Here is a 24,800-nt window from a genome sequence, read left to right as displayed (position 1 = left end):
AGCCAGGTATAGCGGCATATGCCTGGAATCCCAGCTACTGAGGAGGCTGAGGCAGAAGAACTGCTTGAACCTGGGAGGCGGAGGTTACCGTGAGCCAAGATCATGCCATTGCACTCCAGCCTGGACAACAAACGAAACTGTCTCAAAAAAAAAAAAAAAAAAAATTCACCCAGAAGTACTTTCTATTTTTTTGTTTGGTTGCTTCATTTGTAAATCAGGAGACATGGCTAGTTTTGACAAATAGACCTTTTTTTAAATTCCAAAAAAAGTTAAAATTCCAAAGCAGAGAACTATAAAAGTAAAATAGTGAAATACTGTAATGAGTAGGCAACAATGTAAAATAGAGCTGGATACCCTTATGTTAAAATAATATTTAATTCTGAAAAATGATTACATGGGATATGCTTCACTAGCTAAGGCAAAGTAGACAGCTCTTAACAGTGATTACAGCTCAGATGAGCATTTTCCAATTATTTTTCTTTCCTGTTTGGAGGCACATCTTTCCTCGAGATCAAGCAATAAATAAGTACTAACCCTGTGCCAAGTACTAAGAGGTTATCCAGTATTAAAATACAATAAAAGGGACTCTTTAAAAAGTGTCAGTGTTTAAAAAAAAAAAAAAAAAATGTGACAATGTTCCAAATTAAAGGAGCGTAAGTTGACATGACAGGTAATGCAGTACCTAATCTTAGGCTAGATTCTATACCAGAAAGGAAAATACTCCATGAAGCAGGAGGTCCCCCACCTCCCAGGCACTAGGAACCAGGCCATACAGCAGGTGAGCAGCAAGTGAGCAAATGAAGCTTCATCTGCATTTACAGCCATTCCCTGTATCTCCCGTCACTGCCTAAGCTCTGCCTCCTATCAGATCAGCCGTGGCGTTAGGTTTTCATAGGAGTGCAAACCTTATTTCGAACTGCACATCCAAGGGATTAGGCTGCACACTCCTTAAAAGAATCAAATGCGTAATGATCTGTCACTGTCTCTTCATCATCCCTAGATGGGACTGTCTAGTTGTGGGAAGCTCAGGGCTCCCCCGGAGTCTACATTATGGTGAGTTGTATCATTATTTCATTATATATTACAACATAGAAATAAAGTGCACAGCCAGGCACGGTGGCTCACGCCTGTAATCCCAGTACTTTGGGAGGCCGAGGTGGGTGGATCACAAGGTCAAGAGATCGAGACTATCCTGGCCAACAAGGTGAAACCCAGTCTCTACTAAAAATACAAAAAAGTTAGCCAGGTGCAGTGGCGTGTGCCTGTAGTCACGGCTACTCAGGAGGCTGAGGCAGGGGAATAGCTTGAACCCAGGCGTCAGAGGATGCTGTGAGCTGAGATTGTGCCACTGTACTACAGTCTGGGCGTCAGAGCAAGACTTTGTCTCAAAAAAAAAAAAATAAAGTGTACAATAAACGTAATGCATTTGAATTACCCCAAACCATTCCCCTCCTTTCAACCCTGGCCCATGGGAAACTGTCTTCCACAAAACCAGTCCCTGATGCCAGAGAGGTTGGGGACCACTACCACAAAGAACACTGAATTAACTGACAAATTGGAATATGGATGGTAGCATAGAAAAATCAATATTAAATATACTGAAGTTAGTTACCGCATTTATGTAAAAGTATCTTCAATGGACGTGTACACTGATGTGTTTGAGAATAGAGAATACCATATACGCAACTTATTAAATGATTCAGAGACAAAATTACCCAGGCATGCACACACACCTGTAAGGGAGAGTGAAAGAGCTAGAGAAATCAGGCAATGAAGCAAAATATTTTTTTAAAAAATATTAATCCAAGTAAAAGTATGCAAGCATTATTTGTATTATCATTGTAACCTATTTGTAAGTTTGAAATGATTTCCAGTTAAAATGTTTGAAGTGTTATGGATTTAAAAATGTACTAAGTGTGGTGTCAAGCACTTTAACCTTCCTTGCCCTGGCAGCTACCCTGAAGAATTGATGGTATTCCCAGAGCCGGGAAAACTCACTAGAAACCACTTATGCCCGCCTAACCGTACACCTATAGTTTATTATGAAAAGTTCAGTACTGACATTTTTCATATTCCCTGGAAATGTAGATAATAGGAAAACATGGGGAGACTAAGGCAGTGAGCATAAGGGGTAAAAACCAAAACAAGAATCAATGGACCCCATAAGGTAAGGGTGCTATTAAGGAAATGAGTCACACATGACGGTGATAAAGCAACATAAAAGTCCATCAGGGCTCAGGACATTTCTAGTAAGCAATGCACCTCCTCTATGTCTGCCTTTCATAACACACAAGTACAATCTTTCCTGAGGTGAAAGACACATTATCCATGTCTACAGTTTCTCTCCTGCTACCTTTTGAAGAATTTGACTCAAATCTTCTCTGGCTAGTTTAAGTAAAAGAGAATTTAAGATATCATATAATATTTCATGGAAGCAAAATGCAGGAAATACAGACTTCATGAGAAATGAAAACAAGGACCTTTGGTGCTCTCTCCCCACCCCCACTCTCACCCCTCAAACTCCCCATTCCTACCTCTCTCATCACGTGATCTCTCATTTCTGCTCATCTCCCTGCACCTGCTTCTTTATGTTTGTTTGCTTTTTCTTGCTTCATATCACTTTCATGTTCAAGTACTGAAAAGGGTCCAACAATTACTTCCAAATTCCAATTCCAAATCTTTTTTTTTTTTTTTTTTTTTGAGACCAAGTCTCACTCTGTCACTCAGGCTGGAGCAACAGATCTCAGCTCACTGCAACTTCTGCTTCCCAGGTTCAAGGGATTCTCCTGCCTCAGCCTCCCAAGTTGCTGGGACTACAGGCATGGGCCACTATGCCAGGCTATATTTTGTGATTTAGTAGTGACAGGGTTTTGCCACATTGGCCAGGCTGGTCTCAAACTCCAGACCTCAGGCAATCTGCCTACCTGGACCTCCCAAAGTGTTGGAATTACAAGTGTGAGCCACCGCCTCGGGATCCAACTGCAAATTCTTAAAGAATTGGATTGACCAGGTGGGGTCTTTCTATAATCCAACCGACTCTGACCAGCAAGATTCAGGGTCTTGGAGTACAGACTGCGGAAGACCAACCAATTAAGAGAATACTATCACAGGCAAGGGGTTAGACCCCTAAAGATGTGTAGGCAATGGATTAAAATGGCTTTAAAGATCAGATTTCAAAGATGGATTTTCCTCACCAATTCACATAAGAGTGCTGCCTATTTGAGAATAAGCACTGTATTCAGTGCTGTCTAGTGACAAGTGTGGTCACTCATCTTAGCACTATTTGTCATATGATTCTTTCTTTTATCCTTGTTCTCTCCCCACCCCTTTGTCCTGATTCCTACATATTCTCCAGATAACACATGTAAAGGTTCAACCATGTCCATGCAAGTCACAGTGGGTGTAACAAATGCCACCCACCATATCTTACTTAAATGACACGACCTGGTAGCAACTTATTTAAAATATTGCCAATAAAGGCCAAAGTAAGGATATCATTTTGTACTAAGGTCATGCATACACTAAAGAAGTTCTACTGAACTTTTCCAAGTTGTCTTCCTTACCCTCAATACTGGTGTAGAAGCCCCTCTGTGCTCATGGAAGCACCCTGTGAATTCCCAGTTGAAGCAGGTACTACTCTATAAGTAACTGCCTACTCACCAATCTGACCTCCACTAGACTCTAAGATTTCTCAAGACGAGAACTGATGTCTTATTCAGCATGCTATTATTCCCAGTTCCCAACTTGATGCCTGAAACAAAATTGTTGATCAAATATTCATTATGTGGATGGAAGACTGTACATTTTTTTTTTTTTTTTTTGAGAAGCTCACTCCAGCCTCCACCTCCTGGGTTCAAGTGATTCTCCTGCCTCAGCCTCCCGAGTAGCTGGGATTACAGGCGCCTGCCACCATGCCTGGCTCATTTTGTATTTTTAGTAGAGATGGGTTTTCACCATGTTGGCCAGGCTAGTCTCAAACTCCTGACCTCGTGAGATGCCCGCCTCAGCCTCCCAAAGTGCTGGGATTACAGGTGTGAGCCACCCCGCCCAGCCAGAAGACTGTACATTTCTATTTTGAGTTTGTCTTCCTGAAGTGGCATCCATAGGAGAAAATGTATGCTAATTGTTTTCTGTATATGATTTAATAGTGTTATTCTCAGACTTTATTTATTTTGAGACAGGTCCTCAGTCTCTCACCTAGGCTGGGGTACAGTGATGCAATCGCAGCTCACTGCAGACTCAAACTCCCACTAAGCCCCACTGCAGACTCAAGCAATTCTCCCACTAAGCCCCCAGAGTAGCTGAGACTACAGGCATGCACCACTATGCCCAGCCAAGTTTTTAAATTTTTGTAATGATGAATTCTCACTGTTACCCAGGCTGGTCTTAAACTCCTGGCCTCAAGCAACCCTCCTGCCTTGGCTTCCCAAAGCACCAGGATTACAGGTACAAGACACTGTGCCTGACCTCTTTTCTTTATTCTTTATTAAAGGATCAAAGTCTTAAGAATATTTTAGCAAAGGCCTCAGGAAATTTTCTACATAAGGAAAAAAATCTTGTTTCAGCATGAGAAAAGTGCTAGATTCCAGAAGTTGAAAGAATACATTTCTATTTCAAGCCCATAATTCACAATCTAACTACTGTGACCATAACTGACACAAGTTCATGACAAAACTCTAATGAATGGTTTGTGAAGACAATGTAACAAATTAGACGTTGCTTTTCTTTCCTAAAGGACAAAATTCTAGATTTTTCTTTTTTGCTGGAGAAGTTTAGTTTATCTGACATATCACTACAATTGTTTAATTTTTGCTATTCAACAAATTGCAATATTCTTATTTTTCCAGGGGAAGCAAAAAACTTCAAACCAAGTTCATGTTCTGCCTACATGCAGTGGGAGGGGCCTCTGCACGCAGTGGGAGGGGCCTCTGCACGCAGTGGGAGGGGCCTCAGCCCTTGAGTTTGTACCTAGGTGTGGCGTGTCTTCCTACAATAGATTTTCACCTACCTGCCTGAACCTGAGAATCCCACGATACAAGAAGATTAAGTCACTTCCCAACATCCTTCTTTATTTCTATCCTTTTTAATAGACATGCAGTTTAAAGTGGAGGCAAGGTAAGAACCAGGGTTACTTGAGAACAATCCATTAAAAGTTTCCCCCAAAATGTAAAATTATTTTACATCTTCCTGAATTAAAGGATGATACCCATTTTTAAAGAATATTCAAGCTTTTTTCTAAAAAGAAAGTAAAGATTACTCAAATCCTAGGCCCTAGTGGTAATCACTGTTAACACCTGTGAACTCTTCCAGACAATTTAATGCTTACAACATATACACATTCACGCAATGTTATAGAAGTGACAGTATGCACATATATGCACACATACAAATGGTTTGCTCCACAGCTCTCATAGAAGAAACATCACATTAGTTTTTTTTATTTTGTTTTGTTTTTAGGCAGAGTCTCGCTCTGTCACCAGGCTGGGGTCCAGTGGAGTGATCTTGGTTCATTGCAACCTCCACCTTCTGGGTTCAAGGGATTCTCCAGCCTCAGCCTCCTACCACAGGCATGCGCCACTACACCCAGCTAATTTTTGTATTGTTAGTAGAGACAGGGTTTCACCATGTTGGCCATGCTAGTCTCTACCTCCCCTCCTGACCTCATGATCCACCCACCTCAGCCTCCCAAAGTGCTGGAATTACAGGCATGAGCTGCCGCACCTGGCCCACATTAGTTTTCTTAAGCAATATAAATCTGGCTTTGAGCTCCTCACTCTGGTGTCAGTGAGCTGTCCAATACTGATCCCTCCTCTTTAAGACTGTGAGGGTTTCATCTACTGATCTTTTGGCTACTACCCCATTTTACCCCTATTTATTGAAGAGTTTAGCATCTAAATCAACATCTTCAACAACTATTTTTCATTATTCTCAGTGACTTCAATTTCTACATAAATGACAAGAGTCCAGCGGAGGTAAAGACGCAGCAAAGGTTGACAATTCTTTTGAGAAGCAGGGCCGTGAAAGGGAAGAGAAAGAGTGGGAAATAGAAGGAATATGGCCTGAAGGGAAGACAGGGGTTATGTATTGGTTTGGTTTGGTTTTAGAGGTGGGGTCTCACTCTGTCACCCAGGCTGGAGTGCAGTGGCATTATCACGGCTCACTGCAGCCTCAAACTCCCAGGCTCAAGTGAGCCTCCCACCTCAGCCTCCCAAGTAGCTGGAACTACAGGCACACACCACAACATCCAAATAAGTTTTTCAGCTGGGCACAGTGGCTCACACCTGTAATTCCAGCATGTTGGGAGGTCGAGGCAGGCAGATCATTTGAGGTTAAGAGTTCAAGACCAACCTGACCATCACAGTAAAACCCTATCTCTTCTAAAATACAAAAATAAATTATCCAGACAAAGTGGTGTATGCCTGTAGTCCCAGCTACTCAGGAGGCTGAGGCAGGAGCATCACTTGAACCTAGGAGGAAGAGGCTGCAATGAGCAGAGATTGCGCTACTGCACTCCAGCCTGGGTGACAGAGTAAGACTGTCTCAAAAATACATATATAAGTTAAGTGTTTTTGTAGAAACAGGGTCTTGCTATGTTGCCCAGCCTGGTCTCAAACTCCTGGCCTCAAGTAATCCTCCCGCCCCAGCCTCCCAAAGCACTGGGATTACAGTCATGAGCTACCACACCTGGCTGACTATTGTTTAAGATAGGAGAGACGTTGGTTTAAATGCTGTGAGAAGGTGCCAGTGCAAAGGGGGAATGACACACACAATGTTCACAATAAAAGGAGAAAACGGCAGGAGGGTTGGGGGTATACTGGGTAGAAGTTTAGGGGAGGAGTACAGACTAAGCTCAGTAAAGAAGACAGCAAGAACCCGAGTTGGATGTGGGCAGGTGGTTGATGTCTATGAAAAGTGGTAGGATCAGTGTTTGGGAGTAAAGAGTTTTTGAAGTGGAGATGCTAAAGCAGGTTTGTTGGAAATATTTTTTCTTAAATGATGGTCAAAAAGCAGGATATTTTAAATAAGCATTTCTGAGGTAGTCCACATAATGGTAAAGTGGATAAAGGAAAAAATCACAAGACATTAGAAAAATCAATGATCTGAAAGTCCAAGATGTGGGACTGCCTTTCCCTGACCCCTGTCCCCATCATTTCACCAAATCTCCACTTGCCAAGGTCACCATGAGCCTCTTCAAGTTGCCCCATTCCAACCTGCTCTCCACACAGCCTCCAAATAGGATTCTTCTAAAACAAGACTGCATGTCACACTCCTGTTGACGAACACCCTATGTCCTCAAAGTCTCCATTCCTTTTTAAATTGACAGATAAAAATTGTATGCATGTATCATGTACAATATGATGTTTTGAAATACATATACATTGTGAGATGGCTAAATTGAGCTACTTAGCATAATATAATCTCACATTCTTATCACTTCTGTGGTAAGAATACTTAAGATTTTAAATTCTTAAGAATACCTTCTGATTATTCCACAAAGTAATAATTGGTGAATTTAACCATACTAAACTTTGTTTGGCTTCTCAAAGGGCAAGAATATCTCTTCTATGTTTTCTGTGTATTGAGTAGGAGGAAAAGGCAGGACAAATAGTTCCCTCCAGTTAACCATCCTCCCATTCTTCCTTAAAAAAAGAAGGCTGAAATTTGGCCATTCATGTTATTACCCAGCCACAAGACTATATTCCCTAGCCTCTTTTGCAGCTAGATGTGACATGTGACTAGGTTTTGGCCACTGATATGTAGGAGGTCTGGGAAGACTTCTTAAAAGAGGGGATAAGCTGGTGTGGTGACACAAGCCTATAGTCACAGCTACTAGGGAGACTGAGGCAGGAGTGTCACTTGATCCCAGGAGTGTGAGACCAGCCTGGGCAGTCTACTGAGACCTTGTCTCTAAAATTTTTTTTTTTCCAATTTAGCCAGGTACAGTGCCTGCAGTCCTAGCTACTCAGCAAGCTAAGATGGGAGGATCCCTTAATCTCAGGAGTTTGAGGTTGCAGTAGCTATGATCACTACACTACACTCCTGCCCAGGCAACAGAGCAAGACCCCATCTCTAAAAACAAAGGGAGGGGGATGCACCTTTTTTTGTTCCTACTGCCTAGAGTGAAGATGATTGAAGAACTAGCAACTATGCTGGACCATAAAGATGAGGGCCTCATCCTATGGATGGCAGTGTAGAGAGCTAGAAACAGCCTGTATCCCTGACAAATTCATGTAGCTACCACGTGAGGCCTGAATTAATTCCTTCTGGACTTTACAAAAAAGGAATAAACTTTAAATTGTTTAATTGTTATTTTGGATTTTCTTGTTATGTGCAGCCAAATTTTATCCCAATTGAGACACAGAATTGGTTGGATATTGGGGAAGAATAAAGCGGTCTTGATTTTCCAATCTGACGCTGGAGAAGATACAAGGTGCATGCAATTCTAGAAAGGATGAGGAAGTCCAAGAAAGGTAGCATTTAGTTCTAGTTGGTTTCCTGGAGAGAACAGGGCAACTTTTATGTTTAAAGATGATATATCTACCTGGGGAAAGAAATAGTGGTAGAATCTTGTGGGGGAGAGAAAGTAGCCTGCAGTAGTGGACGCTAATTAAACGCAACAATTTTGTTTTTATATTGATGTCCAGGGTGAAAGCCCTTGGATCCTACTTTTTGAGTAGTACTAAATTAGCTATATTTTGACCCTGAAATAAGACTGCTCTTGTTTTCACTGACTAGAGATAATTGGAGAAGCAAATGTGGTATTGGGGAAATGAAATTGACATTACTGCTCCTAAGATTTGCAGTATGTATCTGAAAATGGGGGCTTTAGAAAAGAAGCCATGAGGTTTTCGCCCACAGAACAGTATAATCTGGACAGAGGCACAAAGCGTTTTCCACAGATTTTCTCATCTACTTAGGAATAGCCATTCATAATGGAACCGATAAGTAAGAGGAGCCCGAAACAAGTGGTAGACTACAAACAAGTACACCTTTGAAGATTTCCTTTGAAAAGATTACTTAGGCTTCTTTACACTTTCTAAGAGTAAAAAGTACAAAATTAACTACAATGTTTTCATTCTGCTTCCTTCCCCTAGTTAGACATCTCTTCTCCACCCTACCCCACAGGGGTGATCACTTCATTGGCTGATAAATTGTCCATTGCAATCTATAAATGAGCCAACATTGGTGTGTGTTCTTTGCTAAGGCCATTCTTCTCCTGGCTATGATACCACAGACAGGGAGGTATTTTATATATATATATATACACACACACACACACACACACACACATTTATATATTATATTTGGTATAACTATATACATACACATTTGTGTATTATATATATTTGTATGTAATATTGAAATTCAAGTCTCATTACTACTAATTGTCCAAGAGATCAATCCCAAGCAGTAGGCTGTAATTAGAAACAGACTAGACACTCCTTGTTGCAGTCATCTACCTACTTCCTGGCCATCTCCCTCATTGATGATTTTAGAACTTGTGTCACTGTCTTTTTCTCACTACTGCCTCTATCACTATTCTTAGCACTTTCAATAGCTCACATTTGATATATTCGAATTGTGTGGCCTCATCTTTCCCTCTATTCTACCTTGTCAATAATTTCACCATCTCTGGTCTTTGTTTCAATCTCCAAGCCTTTGAACATCCCTCTTTCTTCTTCTTCACTTCTAAAATTCATTTTCTCCATCCATTGATCCCACCACTTTTCCACCATACATCACTAAGAATTACACCTACCTCATGTCCTCATGATCTCACTACTCAGCTTATGTACCATGATCCATTGCTATAGCCGCTCCCCTGAAACACAATCAATTTGCTTGCCCCTATCTACCCTCATTACATTTACTCATGACAATCCCAACCATGATTAAATTCAATTCTTTCCCAATTCTGCAATTACACAAGAGCAACTGAAAATGGCCAGAGAGAAACAGTCAGCTGCTCCGACTGGCCTCATTTTAAATTCATAAACACCGACATTAAGTGGGCTTCCAACATTGCTTAATAATTCCTTTACACTTTTTTTTTTTTTTTTACGAGACAGGATCTCATTGTCATCCATGCTGGAGAGCAGTGGAACAATTTTAGCTCACTACAGCCTCAAACTCCTGGGCTCAAGGGATTTTCTTGCCTTGGCCTCCTGAGTAGCTGGGATTACATGAGCCCAGCTTTTAGAAAGTCTCTCACTATCCAAGATAATAGTTTTATATGTTCTCTCCATTCAAATCTCCACTACCACCATTCATCATCATCAGCAACTTGATTCTCCTAAGAGAACTGCCTCATTTAACCACCACCCACTTTACCCACTTCCTGCATCTCTTAATAATTTATAATGAATAAACCTCCCTTGCTCCCTAGGCCAAATGCCTTTGTGAACTAGATCCTGTCCCTTCTCACCTTCTCAGGATGTTTTCTTGCAATTAGCATCTTACATTATTAGCTTTCCTTTCTCCATTGCTCCCAATAGTAATTCTCATTTTCTTCAAAGGTCCCTAGAAATTGCTCAGAAGTTGAGCAATTTCACTCATGACTTCTATTGTCTTGAAATTTCTCTTGGACAGGCCAGGACCAGCTATCGATTAGAATGTCTTCATTAAGTTTATTTTAGGATCCTACACAATTCTACTTTTTCCCCAGTACTAAAAAAATCATTTCTTGACAAATATGATACAAGCAAAATAGGAATAGAAGTTCTTCAGCTGTAAATATGACATCATTTACAGTATATCTATTTCTTCTCTTCAGGTGGCTATTTCTCAGAATTTTCTTTTTCCACCTGGGGTCTCGCTCTGTCGCCTAGGCTGGAATGCAGTGGCACAATCCTAGCTCACTGCATCCTCAAACTCCTGGGCTCAAGCAATCCTCCCACCTCAGCCTCCTAAGTAGTTGGAACTACAGGCATGTGCCACCATATTTGGCTAATTTTTTAATTTTTTTGTAGAGATGCAGCCTCACCATGTTGTCCAGGCTGGTCTCAAACTCCTGGCCTCAAGCATCAGATCATAAATTTAAGAAGTTTTCAACCAGCCTGACCAATACAATGAAACCCCATCTCTACTAAAAATACAAACATTAGTTGAGCATGGTGGCATGCTCATGCCTGTAATCCCAGCTACCCAGGAGGCTGAGACAGGAAAATCCCTTGAACCCCAGAGGTGGAAGTTGCAGTGAGCCAAGATCATGCTATTGCACTCCAGCCTAGGCAACAAGAGCAAAACTCCGTCTCAAAAAACAAAACAAAACAAAACAAAACAAAACAAAAAACAGAAAAAAGAAAGTTCTCTAGTTGTCTGTGGCATTTTTGCAAGTCTCAGCTTCTGTTCACCATTTCTATGTGAGAGAGTGATGAACAGACAAACCCCAGTTATTCAGACTTTGATAGTTGGATCGCATTTTCTTGAAAAGGAAAGAAATGGGTCCTTGAGCAAGATGGCCAAATAGCAACAGCTCCAGTGCACAGCTCCCAGTGAGATCAACACAGAAAGTGGGTGATTTCCACATTTCCAATCGAGGTACCTGGATCTTCTCATTGAGATTGGTTGGACAGTGGATGCAGCCCAAGGAGGGCGAGCTGAAGCAGGATGGGGCATTGCCTCACCTGGAAAGTGCAAGGGGTTGGGGAACTCCCTCTCCTAGCCAAGGGAAGCCATTGGGGACTGTTTCTTGCACTTCAGCCCAGATACTGTGCTTTTCCCACAGTCTTCACAACCTGTAGACCAGGAGATTCCCTCCGGTACCTACGCAACCACCAGGGCCCTGGGTTTCCAGTACAAAACTGGGCAGCCATTTGGGCAGACCCCGAGTTAGCTCAAGCAGTTTTTTTTTCATACCCCAGTGGCACCTGGGATGCGAGCAAGAGTTCATACCACTGGGAAGGGGGCGGAAGTCAGGGAGCCAGATGGTCTGGCTCAGCAGGTCCCACCCCCACAGAGACCAGCAAGCTAAGGTCCACTGGCTTGAAATTCTTGCAGACAGCACAGTGGTTTGAGCTCGATCTGGGTCTTTCAAGCTCGGTGGGGGAGGGGCATCCACCATTGCTGGGGCTCCAGTAGGTGGTTTTAACCCTAGAGTGTAAGCAAAGCTGCTGGGAAATCTGAACTGGGCAGAGCCCAGCACAGCTCAGCAGCTGCAGGCACTGTCTCACTACATGTCCTTGCTGGGCAGAGCACTTCTAAAAAAAGGCAGCAGCCCCAAGACTTTATAAATAAAGCCCCCACCTTCCTGGGACAGAACACCTGGGAAAAGGGACAGTTGAGAGTACAGCTTCAGCAGACCTAAATATCCCTGCCCGGCAGCTCTGAAGAGGACAATGGATTTCCCAAAACAGCATTTGAGCTCTGATAAGGGACAGAATGCTTCCTCAAGTGGCTCCCTGACTCCCATGTATCCTGACTGGGAGATACCTCTCAGTAGAGGCTGACAGACATCTCATATAGTAGAGATCTGGCTGGCACCTGGCAGGTGCCTGTCTGGGACGAAGGTACCAGAAGAAGGAACAGGCAGCAATCTTTGTTGTTCTGCAGCCTCCGCTGGTGATTCCCAGGAAAGCAGGGTCTGCAGTGGACCTTTAGCAAACTCCAGCAGACCTGTAGCAGAGACGCCAGACTGTTAGAAGGAAAACTAACAAACAGAAAGAAATAGTTTCAACATCAACAAAAAGGACATCTGCTCAGAGACCCCATCCTAAGGTCATTGACCTCAAAGACCAAAGGAGATAAACCCACAAAGATGGGAAGAAACCAGTGCAAAAGGGAAGAAAATTCCCCAAGCCAGAATGCCTCTTCTCCTTTAAGGGATCACAGCTCCTCACCAGCAAGGAAACAAAATTGGATGAATTGACAGAAGCAGGCTTCAGAAGGTGAGTATTAACAAACTCTTCTGAGCTAAAGGAGCATGTTTTAACCCAATGCAAGGAAGTTAAGAACCTTGAAAAAAGTCACATAAAATGCTAACTAGAATAACCAGCATAGAGAAGAGCATAAATGACCTGATGGAGCTAAAAAAAACACTGCACGAGAATTTTGTGAAGCATACACAAGTTTCAATAGCTGAATCAATCAAACAGAAGAAAGGATATCAGAGACTGAAAGTCAACTCAATGAAAATGAGAAGTTTAGAGAAAAAAAGAGTGTAAAGCAATGAACAAAGCCTCCAATAAATATGGGATTATATGAAAAGACCAAGTCAACATTTGATTGGTGTACCTGAATGTAATGGGGAGAATAAAACCTAGTAGGAAAATGCTCTTCAGGATACTATCCAAGAGAACTTTCCCAACCTAACAAGGCAAGCCAACATTCAAATTCAGGAAATACAGAGTACACCACAAAGATACTCCTCAAGAAGAGCAACCTCAAGACACAATCATCAGATTCACCAAGGTTGAAATGAAGAAAAAAATGCTAAGGGTAGCCAGAGTAAAAGGTTGAGTTACCCACAAAGGGAAGCCCATCAGACTAATATGGATCTCTCAGCAGAAACCCTACAAGCCAGAAGAGAGTGGGGGCCAATATGTAACATTCTTAAAGAAAATTATTTTCTATCTAGAATTTCATATCCACCCAAACTAACCTTCGTAAGTGAAAAAGAAATAAAATCCTTTGCAGACAAGCAATGCTGAGAGATTTTGTCACCACCAAGCCTGCCCTACAAGAGCTCCTAAAGGAAGCACTAAACATGGAAAGGAACAATCAGTACCACCCACTACAAAAACACCAAGTTGTAAAGACCATTGACACTATGAAGAAACTGCATCAACTAATGGGCAAAATAACCAGCTAGCATTATAATGGCAGGATCATATTCACATGTAACAATATTAACCTTAAATGTAAATGGGCTAAGTGCCCCAATTAAAAGACACAAACTGACAAAGATAAAGAATCGAGACCTGGAGGGATCGAAGATGGCCAGATAGGAAAAGCTCTGAATTGCAGCTCCTAGTGAAAATGCAGAGGTTAAGTGGTCACTGCATTTCCAAACAAATTTTTATTGCCCAAAAACCAGGAGATTCCCAGGCAGAAAAGTGCCACAAGTCTCCAGCACAGCTGTTTCAGCCAGTGCAGTGGGTTTCTGCACAAAAACTCACACAAATCCAGGCACCATTTCAACTGGTGACTGGAACGCCTGTGAGACAGTGTTGCCCGTTCAACTGATAAAAAGGGGACTGAAACAGGGAGTCAGGCCAGGAGGTTCCCAGGCAGAAAAGCATCACAAGTCTCTAGTGTGGTTGTTTTAGCTGGCGCAGTGGGTCTCCACACAAAAATTCACACAAATCTGGGCAACTTTTCAACAGGTGACTGGAAAGCCTGGGAGACAGAGTCACCCATTGAACTGATAAAAAGGAGACTGAAACAGGGAGCCAGGCCATGAGATTCCCAGGAAGGGGGAAAGCACCACAAGTCTCCAGTGTAGCTGTTTCAGCCAGTACAGCAGGTCTCAGCACAAAAACTCACATAAATCCAGGCACCTTTTCAACTGGCGACTGTAATGCCTGGGAGAAAGAGTTTCCCATTCAACTGAAAAAAACAGGACAGAAACAGGGAGCCAGGCCAGGAGATTCCCAGGTGAAAAAGTGCCATGAGTCTCCAGTGTGGCTGTTTCAGCCAGCACAGCGGGTCTCCACACAAAAACTCACACAAATCTGGGCACCATTTCAACTGGTGACTGGAACACCTGGGAGACAGAGTCACCCATTCAACTGAAAAAAATGGGGACTGAAACAGGGAGCCAGATGATCTGGCTTGACCAGTCCCACTCCCACAAAGACCAGCAATCAGAAACACCCTGGATTGAGAGTTTCACAGCAAGCACAGCTGAACGTGGGAAGGTTCAGCTCTGCGGGGAAGGGTATCTGCCACTACTGAGGCAGCCCGCCACTACAGAGATGGACTGCCATTACAGAGACGGACCGCCATTACAGAGACAGACCGCCATTACAGAGACAGACCACCATTACAGAGACAGACCGCCATTACAGAGACAGACCGCCATTACAGAGACAGACTGCCATTACAGAGACAGACTGCCATTCCCGAGGCAGTTCTAACTACACCCCTATAAACAAAACTGCAAGGAAGTTCACATAGCTGCTGGGCAGAACACACAGCAGCTAAGCAATGCCTCTGCTTGCAGACTGTGACTAGGCTACCTCCTCACAGGGCAGGGCATCCCTGAAAAAAGGCAACAGCACAATAGAAACTTATAAATAAAGCCCTACCTTCTCAGGACAAAGCACCTGGGGAAAAAAAAGGTGGTTATGAGTTGTGCTGCAGCAAACTTAAATATACTTGCCCAGCAGCTCTGAAGGGAACATTGGAGCTCACAGCCCAGCATGTGAGGTCCTATAAAGGACAGACTGTCTCCTCAAGCAGATCTCCAACCCCCATATATCCAAAGAGTCACCTAATAAAGGAGAGCTCAGACTGACATCTGGCGGGTATCCTCCTGGGACAAAGATAGCAGATGAAGAAATCAGCAGCAACCCTTACTCTTCTGCAGCTGCTGCAGGTGATCCCCAGGCAAGCAGGGTCTGGAGTGGACCTCTAGCAGTCCTACAGCAGAGAGGCCTGACTGTTAGAAGGAAAACTAAGAAACAGAAAGAAATAACTTCATCATCAACAAACTGGACATCCACTCAGACACGCCATCTGAAAGTCAACAACTACAAAAACCACAGGTAAATAAGTCCACAAAGATGGGAAGAAACCAGCAGAAAAAGGATGAAAACACCTAAAACCAGAACACTTCTCCTCCTCCAAGGGATCACAACTTCTCACCAGCAAGGGAACAAGGCTGGATGGAGAATGAGTCTGATGAATTAATAGAAACAGGCTTCAAATGGTGGGTAATAAGAAATTTCTCTGAGCTAAAATAACATGTTCTAACCCAGTGCAAAGAAACTAAGAACCTTGAAAAAAGGTTTGACAAAATGCTAATGAGAATAAACAGCTTAGAGAGGAACATAAATGAATTGATGGAGCTGAAAAACACAACACAAAACTTTGCAAAGCATACACAAGTTTCAATAGCTCAATTACCCAAGCAGAAGAAAGGATATGAGAGGTCAAAAATCAACTCAATGAAATATAATGAGAAGGCAAGATTAGAGAAAAAAAGAGTAAAAAGAAATGAACAAAGCCACCAAGAAATATGGGATTATGTGAAATGACCTAATCTACATTTGATACGTGTACCTGAATGTGACGGAGAGAATGAATCCAAACTGGGAAATACTCTTCAGGATATTATCCAGGAAAACTTCCCCAACCTAGCAAGGCAGGCTAATATTCAAGTCCAGGAAATACAGAGAACACCACATAGTCCTCAAGAAGAGCAACCTCAAGGCACATAATCATCAGATTCACCAGGGTTGAAATGAAGGAGAAAATGCTAAGGGCAGCCAGAGAGAAAGGTCAAGTTACCCACAAAGGGAAGCCCATCAGGTTCACAGTGGCTCTCAGCAGAAACCCTACAAGCCAGAAGAGAGTGGGGGCCAATAGTCAACATCCTTAAAGAAAAGAACTTTCAACCTAGAGTCACATATCCAGCCAAACTAAGCTTCATAAGTGAAGGAAAAATAAAATCCTTTGTGAACAAGCAAGTACTCAGAGATTTCATCACCACCAGGCCTGCTTTACAAGAGCTCCTGAAAGAAGCACTACACATAGAAAGGAACAACCAGTACCTGCCACTCCAAAAACATACCAAATGGTAAAGAGCATCAACACAATGAAGAAATTGCATCAACCAACATGCAAAACAACCAGCTAGCATCAAAATGGCAGTATCAAATTCACACATAACAATATTAACCCTAAATGTAAATGGGCTAAATGCCCCAAGCAAAAGACACAGACTGGCAAATTGGATAAAAAGCCAAAACCCATCAGTGTGTTGTATCCAGGAAACCCATCTCACATGCAAGCATACGCAAAGGCTCAAAATAAAGGGATGGAGGAAGATTTACCAAGCAAATGGAGAGCAAAAAAAAAGCAGGAGTTGCAATTCTCATCTCTGATAAAATAGACTTTGAAGCAACAAAGATCAAAAGAGACAAAGAAGGACATTACATAATGGTAAAAGGATCAATGCAACAAGAAGAGCTAACGATCATAAATACATATGCACCTAATACAGGAGCACCCAGATACATAAGGCAAGTTCTTAATGACTTACAAAGAGACTTAGACTCCCACACAATAATAGTAGGAGACTTTAACACACCATTCTCAATATTAGACAGATCAACGAGACAGAAAATTAACAAGGATATCCAGGACTTGAACTCAGACCTGGACCAAGCAAACCTAATAGACATTTACAGAATTCTCCACCCCAAATCCACAGAATATACATTCTTCTCAGCACCACATCACACTTACTCTAAAATTGACCACATAATTGGAAGTAAATCACTCCTCAGCAAATGCAAAAGAACGGAAACCATAACAAACAGTCTCTCAGACCACAGTGCAATCAAGTTAGAACTCAGAATTCAGAAACCAACCCAGAACCGCACAGCTTCATGGAAACTGAACAACTTTCTCTTGAATGTTGACTGGATAAACAATGAAATGAAGGCAGAAATAAAGATGTTCTTCGAAACCAATGAAAACGAAGATGCCACATACCAGAATCTCTGGGACACGTTTAAAGCAGTCTCTAGAGGAAAATATATAGCAATAAGTGTCCGCATGAGAAGCAAAGAGAGATCTAAAATTGACACCCTACATCAAAATTGAAAGAGCTAGAGGAGCAAGATCAAAAAAAACTCAAAACCTAGCAGAAGACAAGAAATAACTAAGATAAGAGCAGAACTGAAGGATATAGAGACACGAAAAACCTTCCAAAAAATCAATAAATCGAGGAGCTGGTTTTTTGAAAAGATCAACAAAATAGACAGACTGCTAGGCAGATTAATAAAAAATAAAAGAGAGAATAACAAAATAGATGCAATAAGAAATGATAAAGGGGATATCACCACATATTCCACAGAAATTCAAACCATCACCAGAGATTATTACAAACAACTTTATGCACATAAACTAGAAAACCTGGAAGAAATGGATAAATTCCTGGACACTTGCCTCCTCCCAAGCCTAAACCAGGAAGAAATCGAAACCCTGAATAGACCAATAACAAGGTCTGAAGTCGAGGCAGCAATTAAAAGCCTACCAACCAAAAAAACCCCAGGTCCAGATGGGTTCACAGCAGAACTCTACCAGACATACAAAGAGGAACTGGTACCATTCCTTCTGAAATTATTCCAAATAATTCAAAAAGAGGGAATCCTTCCCAAATTATTTTGAGACCAACATCATCCTGATACCAAAACCTGGCAGAGACTCAACAAGAAAAGAAAACTACAGGCCAATATTCATGATGAACATAGATGCAAAAATCTTCAATAAAATACTGGCAAGCCAATTGCAACAGCACATCAAAAAGTTTATCCACCATGATCAAGTAGGATTCATCCCGGGGATGCAAGGCCGGTTCAACATACACAAGTCTATAAACGTAATTCACCACATAAACAGAACCAAAGAAAAAAACCACATGATTATCTCAATTGATGCAGAGAAGGCCTTTGACAAAATTCAACAGCCCTTTATGCTAAAAACCCTCAATAAACTAGGTATTGATGGAACGTATCTCAAAATAATAAAAGCTATTTATGACAAATGAACAGCCAATATCATACTGAATGAGCAAAAACTGGAAGCACTCCCTTTGAAATCTGGCACTAGACAAGGATGCCCTCTCTCACCACTCCTATTCAATATAGTATTGGAAGTTCTAGCCAGAGCAATCAGGCAAGAAAAAGAAATAAAGGGTATTCAAATAGGAAAGGAGGAAGTCAAATTGTCTCTATTTGCAGACAACATGATTGTATATCTAGAAGACCCCATCGTCTCAGCCCAAAATCTCCTGAAACTGATAAGCAACTTCAGCAAAGTCTCAGGATACAAAATCAACATGCAAAAATCACAAGCATTCCTATACACCAATAACAGACTTAAAGAGAGCCAAATCAAGAATGAACTGCCATTCACAATTGCTACAAAGAGAATAAAATACCTAGGAATACAACTAACAAGGAACATAAAGGACCTCTTCGAGGAGAACTACAGACCACTGCTCAACGAAATAAGAGGACACAAACAGATGGAGAAACATTCCATGTTCATGGTTAGGAAGAATCAATATCGTGAAAATGGCCATACTGCCCAAAGCAATTTACAGATTCAACGCTATCTCCATCAAGCTACCAATGACCTTCTTCACAGAAGTGGAAAAAAACACCTTAAACTTCATATGGAACCAAAAGAGAGCCCGCATAGCCAAGTCAATTCTAAGCAAAAAGAACAAAGCGGGAGGCATCACACTACTGGACATCAAACTATACTACAAGGCTACAGTAATCAAAACAGCATGGTACTGGTACCAAAACAGAGATATAGACCAATGGAACGGAATAGAGGCCTCAGAGGCAACACGACATATCTACAACCATCCGATCTTTGACAAACCTGACAAAAACAAGCAATAGGGAAAGGACTCCCTGTTTAATAAGTGATGTTGGGAAAACTGGCTAGCCATGTGCAGAAAGCAGAAACTGGACCCCTTCCTGACACCTTACACTAAAATTAACTCCAGATGGATTAAAGACTTAAACATAAGACCTAACACCATACAAACCATAGAAGAAAACCTAGGCAAAACCATTCAGGACATAGGCGTAGGCAAGGACTTCATGACCAAAACACCAAAAGCATTGGCAACAAAAGCAAAAATAGACAAATGGGACCTAATCAAACTCCACAGCTTCTGCACGGCAAAAGAAACAGTCATTAGAGTGAATCGACAACCAACAGAATGGGAAAAAATTTTTGCAGCCTACCCATCTGACAAAGGGCTGATATCCAGAATTTACAATGAACTAAAACAGATATACAAGAAAAAAACAAACAAGCCCATTCAAAAGTGGGCGAAGGATATGAACAGATACTTTACAAAAGAAGACATACATGAGGCCAACAAACATATGAAAAAATGCTCATCATCACTGGTCATTAGAGAAATGTAAATCAAAACTACATTGAGATACCATCTCACGCCAGTTAGAATGGCGATCATTAAAAAATCTGGAGACAACAGATGTTGGAGAGGATGTGGAGAAATAGGAACACTTTTACACTGTTGGTGGGAGTGTAAATTAGTTCAGCCATTGTGGAAGACAGTGTGGCAATTCAGCAAGGACCTAGAAATAGAAATTCCATTTGACCCAGCAATCCCATTACTGGGTATATATCCAAAGGATTATAAACCGTTCTACTATAAGGACACACGCACACAAATGTTCATTGCAGCACGGTTTACAATAGCAAAGACCTGGAACCAACCCAAATGCCCATCGATGATAGAGTGGACAGGGAAAATGTGGCACATATACACCATGGAATATTATGCAGCCATCAAAAACGATGAGTTCATGTCCTTTGTAGGGACATGGATGAACCTGGAAACCATCATTCTCAGCAAACTGACACAAGAACACAAAATCAAACACCACATGTTCTCACTCATAGGCGGGTGTTGAACAATGAGAACACATGGACACAGGGAGGGGAGCATCAGACACTGGGGTCTGTTGGGGGTAAATAGGGGAGGGACAGCGGTGAGTGGGGAGTTGGGGAGAGATAGCATGGGAAGAAATGCCACATATAGGTGAAGGGGAGGAAGGCAGCAAATCACACTGCCACGTATGCACCTATGCAACAATCTTGCATGTTCTTCACATGTACCCCAAAACCTAAAATGTAATTAAAAAAAACTGCATTGAGATACCATCTCACACCAGTTAGAATGGATATCATTAAAAAGTCAGGAGACAACAGATACTGAAAAGGATGTGGAGAAATAGGAATGCTTTTACACTGTTAGTGGGAGAGTAAAGTAGTTCAACCATTGTGGAAGACAGTATGGTGATTTCTCAAGGATCTAGAACTAGAAATACCATTTGACCCAGCTATCCCATCACTGGATATATACCCAAGAATTATAAATAATTCTATTATAAAGATACATGCACATGTATGTTTATTGTGGCACTATTTACAATAGCAAAGACTTGGAACTAACACAAATGCCTATCAATGATAGACTGGATAAAGAAAACGTGGCACATATACACCATAGAATACTATGTGGCCCTAAAAAAAGATGCGTTCATGTCCTTTTCAGGGACATGGATGAAGCTGGAAACCATCATTCTCAGCAAACTGACACAAGAGCAGAAAACCCAACACCGCATATTCTGACTCATAAGTGGGAGTTGAAAAATGAGGACACATGGACAGAGGGAGGGGAACATCACACACCAGGGCCTGTGGGGGGTTGGGGAGCTAAGGGAAGGATAGTATTAGAGAAATAACTAATGTAGATGGCAGGGTGATGGATGTAACCAACCACCATGGCATGTGTATACCTATGTAACAAACCTGCAAGTTCTGCACATGTACCCCAGAACTTAAAGTAAAATTTAAAAAGAAACAAAATGAATGAAATGAGTCTGTAATTTTGAAGATGACTCACTACATGTTGAAATCTTTTAAGAAAAAATTAGAATTTTGAAATCATGCATCCGCTACTGTGGCCTTGACAGTTTTCTAATATTTAAAGACTTTTCAGGTTAAATCAGTGGTGATATTTATGAATACAATTTTAAAATATTGCATAATTGTAGGAAGTAATGAGAGGATCTATATAACCCAGTAAACATTTTCCGTATGACCAATGCTTGAAGTTACAAGATCATGCACGGATGAAAGATCCATTCAAAGTCCAAGATGGACTAATGGATACTAATACTAAGAGTACAAAAAGTTCCTTGATATGATTTCAGATTCTACATTTCACCTTACCTGTAAAAAAGTACTACTTGGCTGGACACAGTGGCTTACGCCTGTAATCCCAGCACTTTGGGAGGCTGAGGCGGGGATCACGAGCTCAGTAGATCAAGACCATCTGGGCCAACATGGTGAAACCCTGTCTCTACTAAAAATACAAAAGAAATAGCTGGGTGCGGCAGCGCACGCTTGTAGTCCCAGCTACTCATAAAGCTGAGGCAGAATTTTGAACCCAGGAGGCAGAGATTGCAAAGATCGCATCACTGCACTACACCCTGGGACAGTGCGAGACTCCCTCTCCAAAAAAAAAAAAAAAAAAAAAAAGAAAGGACCATTTGTGGCCCAGTGCAGTGGCTCACGCCTGTAATCCCAGCACTTTGGGTAGCCAAAGCTGTGGATCACTTCAGGTTAGGAGTTTGAAACCAGCCTGGCCAACATGGTGAAACTACATCTCTATTAAAAAGAAAAAAATACAAAAAAATTAGCTGGGCGTGGTGGTGCATACCTATAATCCCAGCTACTCTGGAGGCTGAGGCAGGAGAATCACTTGAACCCAGGAGACAGAGGTTGCAGTGAGCCAAGATCAAGCCTTTGCACTCCAGCCTGGGCAATAAGAGCAAAACTGTCTCCAAAAGAAAAAAAAGTGTTCCATTGGTAGCAGGAGGAAGAGCGGACCCCAGAGAGCCCTAAGCAGCCCCACCATCACTGCCGGCCTAGTTACCATCACACCCTGGGAGGAGCTGCGCCTGCTGCAGCCTGCCCCAGTCACCATCACCGAAACCGTGAGCAGCAAGACCGAGACCCAGCAGCCACCGCTGATCCCCCTCCACCCCCACACTCAGCGGGGCCAACACCAACTCCAGCACTATGGGGCAGCAGGCACAGGGAGAGGTGGCCCGGGCAGTCTCACGTTGGCAGTGCCTGCTGGCTGGGACAAAAAAAATCACCACAATGAAGGTTTTGGGAGCAGTAAAATGGTTCAATGTAAGGAACGGATATAATTTCAACAGGAATGACATCAAGGAAGATGTATTTGTACACCAGACTGCTATAAAGAATAACCCCAGGAAGTACCTTCGCAGTATAGGAGATGGAGAGACTGTGGAGAATGATGCTGTTGAAGGAGAAAAGGGCACAGAGGCAGCAAATGTTACAGGTCCTGGTGGCATTCCAGTTCAAGGCAGTAAAGATGCAGCAGACAGTAACCATTATAGACAATATCCACCTCATAGCGTAGGGGTCCTCCATGCAATTACCAGCAAAATTACCAGAATAGTGAGAGTGGGGACAAGAACGAGGGATCAGAGAGTGCTCCCAAAGGCCAGGCCCAACATCGCGGCCCTACCACAGGCGAAGACTCCTACCTTACTACATGCAGAGACCCTATGGGCGTCGGCCACAGTATTCAAACCCTCCCGTGCAGAGAGAAGTGATGGAGGGTGCTGACAACCACAGTGCAGGAGAACGAGATAGAGCAGTGAGGCAGAATATGTATTGGGGATACAGACCACGATTCCGCAGGGACCCTTCTTGCCAAAGACGGCCTAGAGGGGATGGCAATGAAGAGGATAAAGAAAATCAAGGGCATGAAACCCAAGGTCAGCAGCCACCTCAACATCAGTACCACAGCATCTTCAATTACCAATGCAGATGCCCAGAAAACCCTAAACCACAGGATGGCAAAGAGACAAAAGCGGCCAATCCACCAGCTGAGAATTTGTCCGCTCCTGAGACTAAGCAGGGCAGGGCTGAGTAACAGCGGGCTTACCATCTCTACCATCATCCGGTTTAGTCATCCAACAAGAAGAAATAGGAAATTCCAGCAATAAGAAATGAACAAAAGATTGCAGCTGATGGCCGGTTAGGAGCACCTCAGGATTGCAGCTCCCAGTGAAAGTGCAGAGGGTGAGTGGATGCCTTATTTCCAGATGGATTTTTATTGCCCACAGACCAGGAGATTCCCAGGCAGAGGAGCCCCACGGGTCACCAGTGAGGCTGTTTTGGCCGGCGCGGCTGTTTTGCTGGCGCCCTGGCACAGCGGTACCTGGTGCAGAGTAAATAGGACTGGGTCCCATGTTAGCCAGCAAAGGGAGCTCTGGGAAGCTCCAGGAAGGCAGAGTCACTCATTCATCTGATTAAAAAAAAAAAAGAGAGGGGGGACTGAAACAGGGAGCCAGGCTAGGAGATTCCTGGGCAAAAAAGCGCCACGAATCTCAGCGCCACTGTTTCAGCTGGCACAGTGGGTCGCTGCATGGGAAATCACACCGATCCCGGCGCCTTTTCAACAGGCGACCAGAACCCCTGGGAGAGAGCTGACCATTCAACTAAAAAAAAAAAAAGGCTCTGAGGCAGAGAGCCAGGTGATCAGGCCTGGCTGGTCCCATCCCCCCACCAAAAAAAAACAAAAAAAACCCCAGCAATTGGAAATGTTCTGGGTTGAGAGTTTCACAGCAAGCACAGCTGAACCCTGGACGGTCCAGCTCTGTGGGGGAGGGGCATTCGCCATTACCAAGGCACTCCACCACTATGGAGGCAGTCTGCCATTGCTGAGGCAGCCTGCCATTGCCGAGGCAGCCTGTCATTACAGAGAGAGTCTGTCATTATAGAAGCGGGCCACCATTGCTGAGGCAGTTCTAACTACATCCATATAAACAGGACTGCAGGGAAGTTCACACAGCAGCTGGGCGGAGCCCACAGCAGCTCAGTGAAGCCTCTGCATGCAGACAGTGACTAGGCTGCCTCCTTGCTGGGCAGGGCAGCCCTGAAAAAGAAAAGGCAGCAGCACAGTGGAAACTCATAAATAAAGCCCTAACTCCCCAGGACAGAACACCTGGGGAAAAAAAAGGGATTTATGAGTT

General features: G+C 42.7%; 1 pseudogene; it reads left to right on the top strand.

Moving 5' to 3' along the window:
• The first annotated feature begins 724 nt into the window (after nt 1–724).
• LOC105719905 (Y-box-binding protein 1-like) lies at nt 725–23,698 on the top strand (annotated as a pseudogene).
• Nucleotides 23,699–24,800: the final 1,102 nt, after the last annotated feature.

The sequence above is a fragment of the Aotus nancymaae genome, unplaced genomic scaffold, assembly GCF_030222135.1.
Source record: "Aotus nancymaae isolate 86718 unplaced genomic scaffold, 86718_ANA_hifiasm-v0.15.2.pri h1tg000062l, whole genome shotgun sequence".
NCBI lineage: Eukaryota > Metazoa > Chordata > Mammalia > Primates > Aotidae > Aotus > Aotus nancymaae.
This window is presented reverse-complemented; position numbering and strand designations above follow the sequence as displayed.